The following is a 15,691-nucleotide window of genomic DNA, read 5'->3' as shown; positions in this document are numbered from 1 at the left end:
CAGTTCCTCCGTCTCCAAAATGAGAGTTATAACAGCACCTAATCACAGAGTTATTTTTACAGACTAGATGATTTCACATATGTAAAATATAGAACATTCCCTGGCACTTAGGCTTTTAGAAAATGTGATGCATTATTATGTTTGTTGTTGTTACTGTTATGAGTCACAGCTTCAATTCCTTGTACCTCGGAAGACTGTAGCTGGCTAAAAGGGAGTCGATCTAAACTAACAAATCACTGTAGTAAATTAACCAGAATGCTTGGTCTTTTTTAATTTTTCCTGTAAAATAGGAATCTTTTTACAGAGAATTTCTAGAGATGACATTTCCATCTAAAGCAAGAAATAGACTCTTAATGTTGAACAGTATAATTTTTCTGACTAAGCAGAAAGGTGTAGACACATCAGAGCAGGTGGCTCAAGGCAGACCACGGTGCGCTGTGTCCCTGACAAATCCATCAAGCAGGACATGTGCCCGGCCTCTGTCCAGAGCCAGGCCAGTTCCCTGTCTACTTCTGTGGGCCCCCTTCCTTCACCTGTTCTTGCCTCCTCTCCACTCACTCTCTCTTCTTCTTATTTCTATTCCTCAAACTGTGTTTCTTCTTTGGTGAGCTGTGACTGGGAGGATGGGATACATTCCCTCTGTAGGCAAATATCCATAGTATCTACTTGGTGACCCTTGCTGTGTTCTCTGAATAATAAACTGGCAGTGCACAGGAGTAGAAGGGAACTCTCCACAGTGCAGTGATTCTCAAAATAGCCTTGGGAGATCTGCTAGGGATCTGAGTAATTTTTATCTTATATTTAATTTTGACAAAATTCTTTGAAAATTAATATGAGCATTTTCTCAATCATCTAGAGGACCATCTTCTGGTTGTATATTGCTATGAAATTTCAGTATGCACCACAGATATTGTTGTATATTATCACATAGTGATAAATGATCATCTAAAATATTTAGATTAATTTATGTTATATTCTTCCAACTGGGATCAGTAGAATCCTTGAGATTACCTTGGGACTCCGCAACTTCTTAAGTTTGAGAAACAAAAAGACATACTGATAAGACTGAAGGGAACTAGAGTCCATATAAAATAAAAAAGTGAATATGTGGTTTTCAATAGAGGTAGAAAGTAGATACAAAGAACTCCAGGTGAAATGTATGATGAGTCTTAATCTTCATTAACAAATACAGAATGAGGTCTAATCATGTACTAGAATTTCTTAAGTTCTGTCCATACAGAAACACACAAAACTTTGTTGCTGCCCTCAGAAGTTTGATAACAGAAAAGTAAGACAGTCACCAATCAGGGCCTTCATTGTCAGCATTAGAATAGAAGCATTTTTAAAGTGCACAGGTAACACAAACTTCTGCTTTAAAAAAGAGTTGGAAAAAGCTTCAGAGTGAAGATAATATTTGAGTTGGGTCTTGAAGCCTATCTGGACATACATGAAGCATAGAAAGATGGGAGTGCAATGAGAAAGAAGAGGACATTCTGGCAAAGAAACAGAGAGAAGGTGTCTGTAGGAACTAACAGACTTTAGCATGACCTGAGTTTCAGTTTAGTGCAGAGCAGGACAAGAACTTGGAGACGGGAATGGCTACAATTGAAAATGGACTTTGAAACCAGATTTTGAAAGCTCTTTTATACCCTATTAAGCAGCTAGATCTTTACTTTATCGGCAACAGTAAGCACACAGAAGTTTTAAAGCAGGTTAGGACATGATACATATTTTTCCAGGAAATAACAGTCAATAGCATGGAAGACAAATTAAAAGCACCAAAGAATGGATGCTTTCAAACTGTGGTGCTGGAGAAGGCTCTAGAGAGTCCCTTGGACTGCAAGGAGATCAAACCAGTCAATCCTAAAGGAAATCAGTCCTGAATATTCATTGGAAGGACTGATGCTGAAGCTGAAACTCCAATACTTTGGTCACCTGATGCGAAGAGCCAACTGACTGGAAAAAGTCCTGATGCTAAGAAAGACTGAAGGCCAAAGGAGAAGGGGGGCGGCAGAGGATGAGATGGTTGTATGGGACCATTGACTCAAGGGACATGAGTTTGAGCAAGCTCCAGGAGGTACTGAAAGATAGGGAAGCTTGGCGTGCTGCAGTCCATGGGGTTGTGGAGAGTCAGACACAACTGAGTGACTGAACACACATGGAAACTAGTTAGTTAGAAGGTTATGACAACACCCCTAGCAGTGGCAAAACCAATGAGAGTCTCTGACTCAGATCTTATGACAGAATTGGAAGAGACAGAAACAAAACAGTAATTTTGTGGGAAAGAAAAATAAAGCAAGATTCTGTAGCTTCTAGTGTAGAGCCTGAATAGATACGGAGGGGACTGACAATGAGATAGGAGATTCAACAAAGAAAAATAATTGAGCTGCTGGTAGGCTATGATTGAGAGCAATGATATGGGTTATTATGGAAATGTACAATGTGACTTGATTTGATTAATTGTGAAAGAACCTACCTTCCTCTCCAGGTATGATCCTTTCCTTGCATCTCACTCACTTTTCAACTCATTTCATTTCAGTTCAAGCCCCCAAATCCCCAATTAATCTGCTTTCTCAAATACCAGCAAAGTGTTGAATCATTAAAACCAATATTCTCTTTCCAGGCCTCAACTTACTTGTTCTTTTACAGAAATTGAAATTAAGTATTGATCTATAGCTAAGGCAGCCATATACTTTATTGTTCAAACAGAAACTTCTGATTCTGCAAGAGGCACTATTAATAATTGTGTTGGGATAGTCCCAAAGAAACCAGAATATTTGGTCTCCAGAGAGTCAGAAATACGCCAGGTCTGGAAATTGTCCCAGAACTGGCAAGTATATCTTGAGAAATAGTAAGGCCACCCAAAGTTTATCTTGAATAATAGTGGAATAAAGAGTCTGATATTTCAAAGACATCAAAAATTTTCCTTTGTCTATCAGCACCGGGCATACTCTGGTGAGGATTGGGGAGGGGGAGAGCCTTTCCTGACAAGGTCAGAGGAGCAAATGGAGGTGGGGGTTGGGAGGCAGCATGATGCTTTCCAGGCAACCAGGCTAAAACACCAAAGACAAATAACCTAACTTCCAATTTTGCCCAGTTGCCCTAAGAAAGAAAATCGGTCACGTGAAGACACATGTTGGCTCCTGCATCCATAAATTACTTGAGTGACACATAAATGTTGGAGTTGTAAATGGGTAGGAAGAGATTCTAGACTCAGATGATTCTGCTTATTTAAAAAGAACTATGCAATAAGTGAGGAGAAAACAAACAGTAACAACAGACTGCAAAATATTAATTATCTCTTGATTTTTGAGACCAAACAGCATGCTTAGCACTAAGCTAGACTTACAAAGATTTCTGGTTCTTAATTTCACAACATCTCCCTGTGAAAAAGATACATATCTACCTTATAACGTTATTTGTTAATCAAAGTGTTGTAATTTCTAACTTCTAAAACCTGTGTATGGAACAGAAGGATTAAAAACAACCATTCCTGGATTTGTACTATCATATGCTAATCTCCACATTTTTAATTTTCCTAAAACTTGACCATCAGGAAGACATTTGTTATGCCTTTCCAATTTGCAATTTTAAAAGATCAGACTTCTGCAGAGAATATTGATGCTTTAAAGCATTTCTAAAGCTATAGACCATCTGAAGAGGGTTTCTTACTGTGCCTAAGAGCCACTTCATTATCATTTAAAAGCAATGCAAGCTTTAGACTTTGAAAAAGTGCATTTTTGCCAAAATACTGCTAATGCTGACATATTATGGTTTTGTGCCTTTGATTTGTGATAGAAAATGTTTTTTTTTTTTTAATAGAAATCATAGTGGTTTATATGTAATTGTTTTTCTACAACTAAAAAGCCCCAAATTGTATTTTCTATTTTAGCAACTGATCATACACTTTAACCTACAATTTATAACCCTATATGGCTATCATTTAACCTTTAAAAAGTGCCATTAATATCTTCTGAACTACAGAGAAGTTAGCTACTGTTTCTGTTCAACGAAGGAAATAAGAAAAACAGACATATCAAGTGAGGATCAAAACGAGAGAACAGAGGAAAAGTCCTGAATATAACATTTAAAATGTTCTATCTGATTGAATTTTATGATGGCCAGAGAGAGAAAAATGCAAAGCCCCATTAAGAAGTAAGTTTAAATATGTGTTATTAATCTCCTAGGCTGGCTGTTTCATAATCTTAATTATTGAACTATAGCATATAAAAGGCCTTAGCCCTGAATTAGAGTAAGTGACATGGTAGTATAGGCATCAGGGGAAAAAAAAAAACCCTGCTGATTGTAATCAAAACAACAAAATTGCATTTATCTACCTATTAAATGTTCCAGTTTTATTCCAAAATGAAAGGAAGCAGATAACCAATGCAAAAAAAGTAAGGAGGAGGGAAGGGAGGTCCTTTTGTGGAGACAGGGTAAAGAGAATATACCAGTGCTGAGAGTGCCAACTGGACAAACCAAAATCATCTTCTGGATAAGCCTAAGAAATCCATTAAATATCATTAAATTCCTATAAAATCTAAACTACTTGAAGTAAGAAAGATTTGTGATTTGGCTATTTGAAATAGCCAAAAAGTATTATGATAGTTTAGGCCTCTGGAATTGTTGATGCCTGAAGAGGAAAAAAAAGAAAATCTTTTCCTTTAATGATTAAGAAAAGACAGGGTTGGATTAACAGTAACGGAAATAACTTCACATCCACTGCCTAAGATATAATGAACTTAAATAGAAATGTGTGTTTAACTTTTTTCTATGTTCTACCCATTTGGGGGCAAATAATTTAATATAGTTAGCATTTTATATTTACTACTTCAGTAAATAATGATACTTCTTAGCAAAAGCTTGAGTGCATTACAAGATAAAAGTTTTCAGATCTAGCTACTTCACCCTAGGGAAATCTAGTTGGTAGATCCATATAGTCATAACCCAAGGTGCAGACTTGTTGAATAAATTGTAGCCATAGAGTCAGGAAGGAAAAAAAATGAGCCTCCACAAATCTATTGCTGCAAATCCAAATCTAAAATTGATGGGGACAATCAAAGAGATAGAGAAAACTTGCTTTAAGAAGTAAAACTCAATTTCCTCTATATCACTATGTCTTTCAATGGTTTTCTGAGAATTCTGAATTGGTTTTTGGTAGAAATACAGTTTTGAAGATTGGCTGTTATCAACAAATATTTTTTCTGCATCTACCAAGTGTAAGTAAAACCAATTTTCTCTTAGCTACATCCCCCTAAGAGGATTCCATTGGCAGTTTTCCTTTGTCTCCTTCTACTGCCATGGATCCCTAGCCATGAGATCTCGGTCTTCTTCAAAACACCCCACATGCCTATGGGTCCAAAAGTTTCACATAATAAGTAGTTTTCTGTTTCTCCCAATGACTGAAGTCACTTCCACGGAAGAAGAGATGAAGCATCTCATGAGTTCAGTTGGCATCTGAACCAGTGACAGGTCTGACGTCAGTGCCAAGGGTAGGGTCAACTAACGCTCTCAAGGTACCACCCACCCAGATGAAGAGGGAGACTGGTTGACATACCCCATATTTAGCCAGGCTGGAAGAGCTGCTTTCCGACTATGGGATTTAGGGAATAGGAAGCTTTGCTTATGGAAACACATGAACGATGAAAGTAAGAACTCTGGACCAGTTTTGACTCTGTAAGTGAATTCGGGCCCTGCATTTCAAGAAAAAGGGCTTCTGAAGTTTTGACCCTTTTAAGTTCAGCTGCTTGTTCATCTCACCATGAGAGGAATGCACAAAATCAGAAACGCATAAATAAGAGGATGTTTGGAGGAAATTGTTGCTCAAAATATATGCATTTTCAGAAAAATGTAGCTTAAAAAAAAAGCAATTCCATACCGGAATTAAAATTCAACTGAAAAGACAGACTTCTAGCAGCCTAGAAGAAACAGCTTTTATATCAGCTTAGTATCAGTGAACTTAAACCAGATGAATTAAGCTCCTTAAAATTATAAAAGCTGATTCTCTCTTCTTATAACTCAGTGAATTTTAAAAGGACAAGGGTCTCAGGTAAGGAATGCTTTGTAAAATGTGTCTCAGTTTTGTAAACTGCTCCTTGGCTTCTAGAATTAGAGGAGTTTCAGATTTTTATAAATGTTCATTCTGTTTAAAATTCAGTTTTACTAAGTTTAACTTCAGATATAAATTAATTTTAATATTAAAAAAAATCATGCCTGTTGGCCTAGGAAAATAATGTCTTTCCCATTAGAAACTATATCTAAATTTTAAGGACTCAACATCATAAAAATGTCCATTCCCCCCAAATTTATCTACAAATTCAATATAATGACACAAAAATTTTTTACCTATAATCTGACAAGCTGATTCTAAAATTTATGTAGTAAAGGGCCAAGGAAGGTAGGGGTTTATTATCAGATAGTGAAGTGAAGTGAAGGTTGCTCACTCGTGTTCAACCCTTTGAGACTCCATGGTCTGTAGAGCCCTCCAGGCTCCCCTGTCCATGTAATTCTCCAAGCAAGAATGCTGGATTGCCATTTCCTTCTCCAGGGGATCTTTCCAACCCAGGGATCGAACCCAGGTCTCCTGCATTGTAGGCAGATTCTTTACCATCTGAGCCAACAGGGAAGCCCTATTATCAGATATATTGAACCTTATTGTGAAGCAAAGGTAATTAAGATAGCATGATATTTGTCTAGAGATAGACAAATAAGACGCAAGAAAGGAGAATGGAAACTACAGGAATAAACTCTCACATTTAGAAATCTGATCCTTCATGAAATGGGGCTTGTAGTACAATGGTAAAGGACAGACTGTTCAGAAATGGTATGAGCACATTTAGTTGTAGATACAAAATAATAAAAATTATATTTCTACTTCATATCCTCTCCATGTGTAACTTTAAGGCAGATTAAAGAATTATATGTTTCAGGCAAAAGCACAAGCTTTTGAAAGACAATAAAAAAATATCTCCGGATAGGATATTGAAAAGGACATAAAAGGCAACCATAAAATAAAGACTGATAATTATACTATGTTAAAATAAAGAACTTCTGATCATGAAAAGAAACCATTAAAAAGTGAAGGCACATGCCTCAAATAGCAAGGATGTGTTTGCAAAACACAAAACCAACAAAGGTTTGGTATGAAGAGCATATAAAGGATTCTTACAAATGAATTTTTTTAAATGACAAATAATGTAGCAATTGGCGAAAGATAAGGGGTTTCTCAATAAAGGAAGCACAATGGATGCCTCACAGAGGAAAACACTTTCAAACTCGTTAGCAACCAGAGAAAAGCAAATTAAAACTACTCTAAGACAGCATTTCCCATCCACCTGTGGCGCACATGTCACTGTCTTATTTAACTTTGTGCCTTAGCTTCTCCATTCTGAAGATGAGGATAATTCTTCTCATCCATATTCCCCTCAGTCTGCTCTGTTATTCTACCTTCCTTTGAATTCTAATACCCTGCTTCCCTGGTGGCTCAGTGGTAAAGAATCCTCCTGCCACTTCAGCAGACCTGGGTTCGAACCCTGATTTGGGAAGATCCCCTGGAGGAGGGCATGGCAACCCACTCCACTGTTTTTGCCTGGAGAATCCCATGGACAGAGGAGCCCAGCGGGCTATACATAGTCCATGGGGTCACAAAAGTGACTTCATGACAGGTTTTCACTTACCATTTCTATTATATCCTTTCCTTTCACCTATATAACAATTCTAATGAATTTAGCAGGAACCAGGAATTTCAACTTGTGGAAAATATAAAAGGCTTGGAAATGGAAATGGAATTTTCAGGCCACCAGATGTCTTTACACATAAACATAAATAACACTGCCATAAAATTGACCCCAGCCTACCTTTTAAGTAGGAAAATACTCTCCTTTAATTCAACTCCGGTAATTATGGATGATTCATTTGCTACTAATTTGCTGAAAACCCAATTTGGAAAATGCTAACAATACATATATTAAGCCTTAAGTTAATACATGACATTCAACAGAAATCTGTTCAGTCTGAGACTCTTCTTCTAAGGAAGTCTTTAGACTGTGTTTCCTAATCAGTATAATGAGCTTTCTGGAATTTATGAAAACTAAGCCTCCTTTCAGCTCTAAAGTTTCAGCTCTGTGTTTTCACTATTAATGATTGTTTACTTCTATAAAGACAGATTGAAGAGCTATTATGGGTCTTCATTTTTCTTCCTCATCCCGTCTGCTTCTATGTGTAACTAATGTTCTTTCTTTCTCCATGTCTTTATCTGTCTCTCACTCTGGCTCTTATCGTCTCTCACACTATTATTCTTTCACTCATTTCATGATTTTAAAAAAGTTAAACTCAGACAATTCTCCTAACTTTTTAACATTGTGAAGAGTAATCCTCACAATACTAAAAAGCACTGCTAACATTCTTCATTAGACAATACCTAGTTACAAATTTAGCCAAATAAGGGTAACCCATATTGGTACTTCTAACCATGATCTATTTTTGCGTACACAATGATACACATTCTTTTTTTATGAACCAACCAACCATCTTCCTGTTATTAGAAATTTGCTCCCCTAAGTCTTCCAGTCATCTTTAAAAGTTCTCAAAGCAATTGCTCACAACCTCATCTGTCAGCAGGAGACCAAACCTCCCTTCCACTTTACTCTGGCTCCCTGGGAATTCATCTGGGGAAGTTTACCTCTCATCTGCCCTTCTTGAGAAATGCACTGACCCTGCAAGATGCTGACTCCATATGCTGGCGAAGCCCTGTCCCTATGGTGACAAAGAATCATCAGGTTCCAGGCAAGGTAGAAAGAATGGCTTCCTCTCTAACACATCTCGTACCTTACCATCTGGGCAAGGAGATAGTTCTGTTTCTGTGCTCATCTCAACTTCATGAAAAAGAGACTGGCCAGGTTCTGGTCTTCTCTAGGGCAGTCCAAGGCAGTTCAAGGGGCGTGTATGGAGTAGACCCCTTTCCCATGAGGGAAGGATAGAACCTCATTCTAGCCCCACTTAGAACTTCAAATCCCTCACCTGGTGCTCTCCTCCTATATAATTCATCCCTAATGTTATTTACCCTTCCAAAAATCTATGTATTTGTAACTCTGAATTTAAAATTCTCCCTTCCTCCTGGACCCCTAAGCTGCTTCTCCCTTCCCTACCCCCCAACCATTCCAGTTTAAAAAAACGGGCTTTGGGTTCCCTGCTTCATATAGCAAATTCCCACTGGCTGTCTATTTTACATATGGTAGTGCACACGTTTCGATGCTACTGCTCCCTTTTGGTTCTCAGGGAGCGCAAAGCCAGTGCTTTGTGATGACCTGGAGGGTTGGGATGGGGGCGGAGGTAGAAGGGATCACGAGGGAGGGGACATATGTATACTTACAGCTGATTCATGCTGACGTATGGCATAAACCATCACAACATTGTAAATTATCCTCTAATGAAAAATAGAAATTGTAAAAAAAAGGAAAATAAAAAGCTCCCATGCCTGTCAAAGATATAAGCACACCGTAGAAGAAGATAGATCCCTAGCCCAAACATTCCTAGGGAGATCGTTAGCTAATTAATTAGATGGTGTCCCATAAGACATGGAATTTGAACCAGATGAGTGATCTTGGTGGGAAATACTGTCTATCACTTCTAAATGAGAGAGATAAGTTTAGTATAAGTGTTAGTCATTCAGTCGTGTCTGACTGTTTATGACCCAATGGACTGCACCCAGCCAGGCCCCTCAGTCCGTGGAATTCTCTAGGCAAGAATACTGGAGTGGGTTGCCATTCCCTTCTCCAGGGGATCTTCCCAACCCAGGGATCGAACCTGGGTCTCCCACCTTGCAGGCAGATTCTTTACCATCTGAACTACCAGGGAAGCCTAAATGAAAGAGAAGCCAGCATTTATCTGCCTTACTGAAAGTTTGAGTCCATCTTCCCACCTAGCTTTCTCAAGCCTCTCTGTCTACAATGCTGTAACTTTTTCTGACTGCATATAAGTAAGTGCAAAATACTTGAAAATTGTACAAAATTGTAAGAAAACTGTAAAAGTCACTTTGAAATGTTATCACACTGGCACAATCTCTGTTAAGATCTTGGCCTCTCTACTTCATGCTCCTCTTGTGAACATGCAAGTAAATACAGATTAATTTTACATACATGAGATCATATCGTACTCCCTGTGTACATCTTTGAAATGTTTAATGCTGTCTTTTTTTTACTGCCCCCACTCTTATCAAGTTTTTCATTCCTCATAACATTATCTGAGAATATCTTTTTGTGGGTATTTCTCTCTCTCTCTCTCTCTCTCTGACTGCAGAGTTGCCTTAAGAATGAGACCACAAGCATTCATGTACCCAACCAGTTCACTAAAACTAAAATATTATCAATACAGCTGACATTTCTTCCTCATCCTTCCCCCAGTGACATCCTCTACACATGCATTAACCATTACCCTAGCCTGGGGCTTCTCATTTGTGGGGAAGAATCTGTGTGTCATATACATCTTTGTCCCTCAACAAAATATAACACTATCTTAAATGTTTTTAACCTTCATGGAAACGCTTTTTTCCACTTAACGTGGAGATGAGGAACTCTAGTTTATTCATTTTGGGTACTTCGTATTCTACGAATACACAACTAGTTATTTATCTGTTCCCTTGTTAAGGGACTTTAATATTGTTTTCAGCCTATTGCTATCCTGAGGTGTGCTGCTGTGAACATTCTTTCCAGGTTGAGAGGTGGTACCGCACCGCAGGTTTGGGCATGGATTCCAGTGTCAGGTTTTGTGAATTTGATGTATGGCTATCCATTCAGTAGCTAAGCAAACTTGGCAAAGTTATTTAGTCTCTCTGGGCCTCAGCTTCCCATTTTAAAATGAAGATAATGCTGCCTACTTCATAGAAATATTAAAAAGAATATTAGCCTGAGGCATATGTAACTGTGATTTTTGTAGGTCAAAAATAGTCAAACATCAGCATTTTCAAATGGTGCAATGTAATAAAGGAGCTACTACATATAATATGCTTATGGGTGTACCTGTACATAAATTGGAGAAGGAAATGGCAACCAACGCCAGCATTCTTACCTGGAAAATTCCATGGACAGAAGAGCCCAGTGGACTACAGTCTATGGGGTCGCAAAGAGCTGGACATGGCTGAGCGTGCATGTACACACGTACATAAATACTCAGTAAACATGAATAGTCATGACAGTAATGATGATGATGATGTCTCTTCGTGTATTTACATATCAGACTTCCTCTGGCCTGTGCATGTGGGAACAGAACTGCAGGGTCACAGGGTCTGTATAAAATCAATGCTTACTTCCAAAATATTCTGCAGAGATTTCCTATCCAAAATATTTTTACCTTTCCCTATGTTTGGTTCTTCTTTAATACAGTTCAACCAAGTTTATAATACTGTTCATAAAGGTTAAGTTTTTCATCCCTCCTCTTTCCCCTGCCCTACACCCTCTTCCTCCTTCCATTGTCAATAAAATATTTTAAAATTATACATTCTAGATATTGATTTCTGATATATAACAATTCATTCAGTGGTAGCAGTAGAGTCAGTCACTCAATCGTGTCTGACTCTTTGCAATCTCATGAACTGTAGCCCGCCAGGCTCCTTTGTCCATGAGATTTTCCAGGCAAGAATACTGGAGTGGGTAGCCATTCCCTTCCCAACTCAGAGATCAAATCTGGGCCTCCTATATTGCAGGCAGATTCATTAGCATCTGAGCCATGGGGGGCATACATTTGATAGTGGGGAGGCTTTAATATTCCAGATTCAAAGGTTCACATCGTCTGATATTAAGGGTGGAGAGAATTCTGAGACTCTATTCAGGTCTTGTGACTTTTTCATATTTTTGATAGATCATCATGACCTTCCTGAGTCAATGATTAGACAGTCAAATGATCAGATGCCATTTTTGCTTTTATGGGTCAGAAAAGCTTTTTGCCAATCTCTCACTAGGATGGCCACCCAGAGGTCTTAGACACTGTTCCTCTGGATTTCTTTTAGCTCCCAAAAGAGAAGAGTCTGCTCTAACCCTGTACCCATAGGCCCAGAGGGAGCCCTTGGCTACTTGCTCTCTGCTACCAGACCTCTTCTTAGCTGGTCCCAGCAACCACAAGTGGTGGCTGAATTGAGCTGCCATCTTCCCAAATCCCTCTCCATTATTCTGTATTTTCCTCTCTCCATTCAAAGGATCAAGAGATTCATTCCATTGCATAATGTAAGTTCTTTTAGTCCTAAGAACAAGGTTCCATCTAAGAATAGATACATACTGTTGAGAATGCCCAATTAAACCAAAATTTCATTAGTTATATGAGCAATGATATGATCTAGAAATTTGTTAGTAATAAGGGAATGCTAAGTTAATATAAGCTATTATTAGTAATGAGCATTGTGAATAGTTTCAGGATAATGCATAGTAAACAATTTAATGCCAGATGATTAAATATTAAAATTAAATAAATTAATTAAATTTGGAAAGAGATAACTACAAAGAGAATTTCCATAATAAAGCACAGAGTAGAATATTTTCCAGATATATGTGTATCATATTTGAAAGAAATATAACTATCTAAAATGTAATTCTTTCTGTAATTTTCTTATGCTAGGAATTATCCCCTCTCTTTCATTTTTTCTTAAATCTATCTTTTCCCTATCTGCTGGACCTTTTCCCACCAGCACTGAAATCTAATTTAGTATTTGCCATTCTTAAAAATAAGAACAAAGCAAATGCCTGCAAGCGTAGTTCTCTCTCCACTTTTCAAAGCCAACTTTTCTGAAAGCATTAATTACAGTTTCCGTCTCCTCTTCAGCGCCCATCTACTCCTAGCTTCTCTCATGATGGCTCACCACAGTCACACTCTACATCAAGCTGGCATTTGCTGAGGTCATTTGCCATCTTCCTCAGGGCACCTTGGAGTCCTCATCTCCCGGAACCTCTCAGAAGCTCCACGCTCCGCAGTACCACTCTCATGTCCTCCTCCTCCCCTCCAGCTTCTCTTCCTCTGCAATAATCTCTTTGCCAGCCTCTGCTTCTCTCTCCAGCCACAAAGTCTAGCACTTTCTTTTTCATCCTAGGCATATACATTTTTCGTTTCCAGAACATTCTAGACTCTTTTCCACATTCTGTTCCCTCTTCCTGTAAGGTTCTTCCTTAGTTTTTCACATGGAAATACTTACCCAGCAAATGCTACTTGAAAGGGAGGCCCCCCTCTGACCTCCCAGCCTGATAAGGTCCACCTATTTTATATTCTCCTTGCAATCAATGATTGCCTTTCACTAAATACACATATACATATGTGTTTATATGCATATGATATTATTGTTATAATTTTGACAAAATAAACATTCATGTAAGTTTGTGTTGGATGTTTATGTCACAACTAAATTCTAAGCTCCGCTAAATCATAAACTCTAACTTTCTTATTCATTCCTACATCTCCATAATTAGCATATAGTAGCATAGTGAAATATTACACTTTTTAATTGAATAATTGTATTAAAAACTTTTTTACATATAACCCATACAGAAAAGAACATGTGGAATGAAAACGAAAATAAAATTTTCCTACTTACAGAGAGATCCATTGGAATATTTCCTTGGATTGAGAGCATCCTTTGCTGTGAAGAGAAATGGATGTTATGTCCAGATGGTACTCCACTAATACTGGTATAATTTGCCTCATGGTTCATATCATTGAGTTTTTAAAATATTTCAGTATACTGACATATCTAAATGAAAACTTTTATCTGAAATTGGCTGTATTTTCATGTGAGTATTATCATTCTTGAAGAAAAGGTAAGGTACTTTCCCATCAGAATGATTTATATTCTGAATTGTTAGTTGCTCTGTCATGTCTGACTCTGTGCAACCCCATGGACTGTAGCCCAGCAGGTTCCTCTGTTCATGGGATTTTGCAGGCAAGAATACTGGAGTGGTTTGCCATTTCCTTCTCCAGGGATAGTCCTGACCCAGGGATCGAACCTGGGTTTCCTACATTGCAGGCGGAATCTTTACTGTCTGAGCCACTAGGGAAGCCAACATTCTGAATAACAATTATTCAGAATGTTTAAGAATTAAAATTTTTAAGACAAAAGCAAAAAGTCAAGGTAGATTTATGAGAATATTTAATAAAAGCTTTTTCTGTGTTATCACTGAGGGGAAGTTTATGTTCTTTCTTATTATAGGATGGGAAAACCTCACTCTGCACAGAAATCTGATGTTTCTGATTCAGAATTCTACATATTGTCACTTCCCGAGGGAGCAAGACAGTCATTCCATTATATGGGCCATTTCCAACTGGGCTGAGAAAGAAACACTGAGACTATTCTTTGGAGAACTATTCAACTCTGGGAAAGGATTATGTAACCTAATAAGTTTCATTAAAATTTTTTTTTTCATTTTATATGTTTCTCAGGAAAAAAGGTCTTGCGTGTAGTCATTAGACAAGGATCATAATCCTCATTGGTAATGTGTGATACTTAGCAGATGTTATTGGCTCTGCTAAATGGCTTGTAAGATATTAAAATTAATTTTATCAATAATACAATAACATGATTTTAAAACAAGAAGAAAATGATGGGAACAATGAGAATGCAGTATATAATCTTCAAGGAAAAGTTATAAATATGGACTTAAACCACAGGTACACAGACATTTTTATCGTTTTTGCATCCCTATGCCATAATATGAATGCCAGAGGCTCACGTCCTAAATTATCATTACTGCATCTTTTGTCTTCTTTATGCTTAAAGAATTTGAAAGCTGCTATTTCTTACTCTGCTTCAAAGCACCTACCTCGAGGTGGGCATGCTGTATTAATTGAAGTGACAGGGTGCCTATAGTAAGTCACGGCTTCTCCACTCTGTATCCTGTGGATCAGATACATTTTATAAGCCTCAGAAAGGTGGTGATGAGCGAACTTCTTACCGAATTACCCAGCAACAGAACCTATCTAAAATATTTCAGAATATCAGCTAGTTATCTCCCTTTCATCTTCTCTCATTCTTTTACCCTCCTTCTCTTCCTCCCTCCCTCCTTACCCATCCACTTAACCTAGTTGTCAACTGTCTCTCTCTATATGTACCCCCATCCAATCTCTCCCGAATATTCTGTTTGTCTTTGTAGTACTCATTGCCACCAGCACTAAGTAAGTGTTAGTCACTCAGTCATTTCTGGCTCTTTGTGACCCACGGTCTGTCCATGGAATTCTCTAGGCAAGAATACTGGAGTGGGTCACCATTCCCTTCTCTAGGGGATCTTCCCCACCAAGCAATCGAACCTGGGTCTCCTGCACTGCAGGCGGATTCTTTATCAGCTGAGCCACCAGGGAAGCCCTCCAGCACTGAGAGAACTTCTATGCTGCTGCTGATATTCCTTACTTGGTAGCGACCAGTGGTTACACTTGAGCAATGGAATTATTTCAAGCTGTTGGGCACTCGAAATGCAGCTAGTGCAATGGAGAAAGTGAATCCTACCTATTCAATTTTAATTAATCTAAATGTGCATTTAAATAACCAATATGGCTAGTGGCTAGGATATAAATATGAACAAAAGGCAACCCTGACCTTTGGAACATCACATTCCAGGGCACTTTTACTGACAGCATCCTATACGGGATATCCGGAGGTTTCTTGCATTAGCAAATAGCATGTTCCTTATCACACGTGAGTTCAACAAACTAAAAAGACAATACA

Source organism: Bos mutus, chromosome 27, assembly GCF_027580195.1.
Source record: "Bos mutus isolate GX-2022 chromosome 27, NWIPB_WYAK_1.1, whole genome shotgun sequence".
Taxonomy (NCBI): Eukaryota; Metazoa; Chordata; class Mammalia; order Artiodactyla; family Bovidae; genus Bos; species Bos mutus.
Note: the sequence above shows the minus strand (reverse complement) of the source record.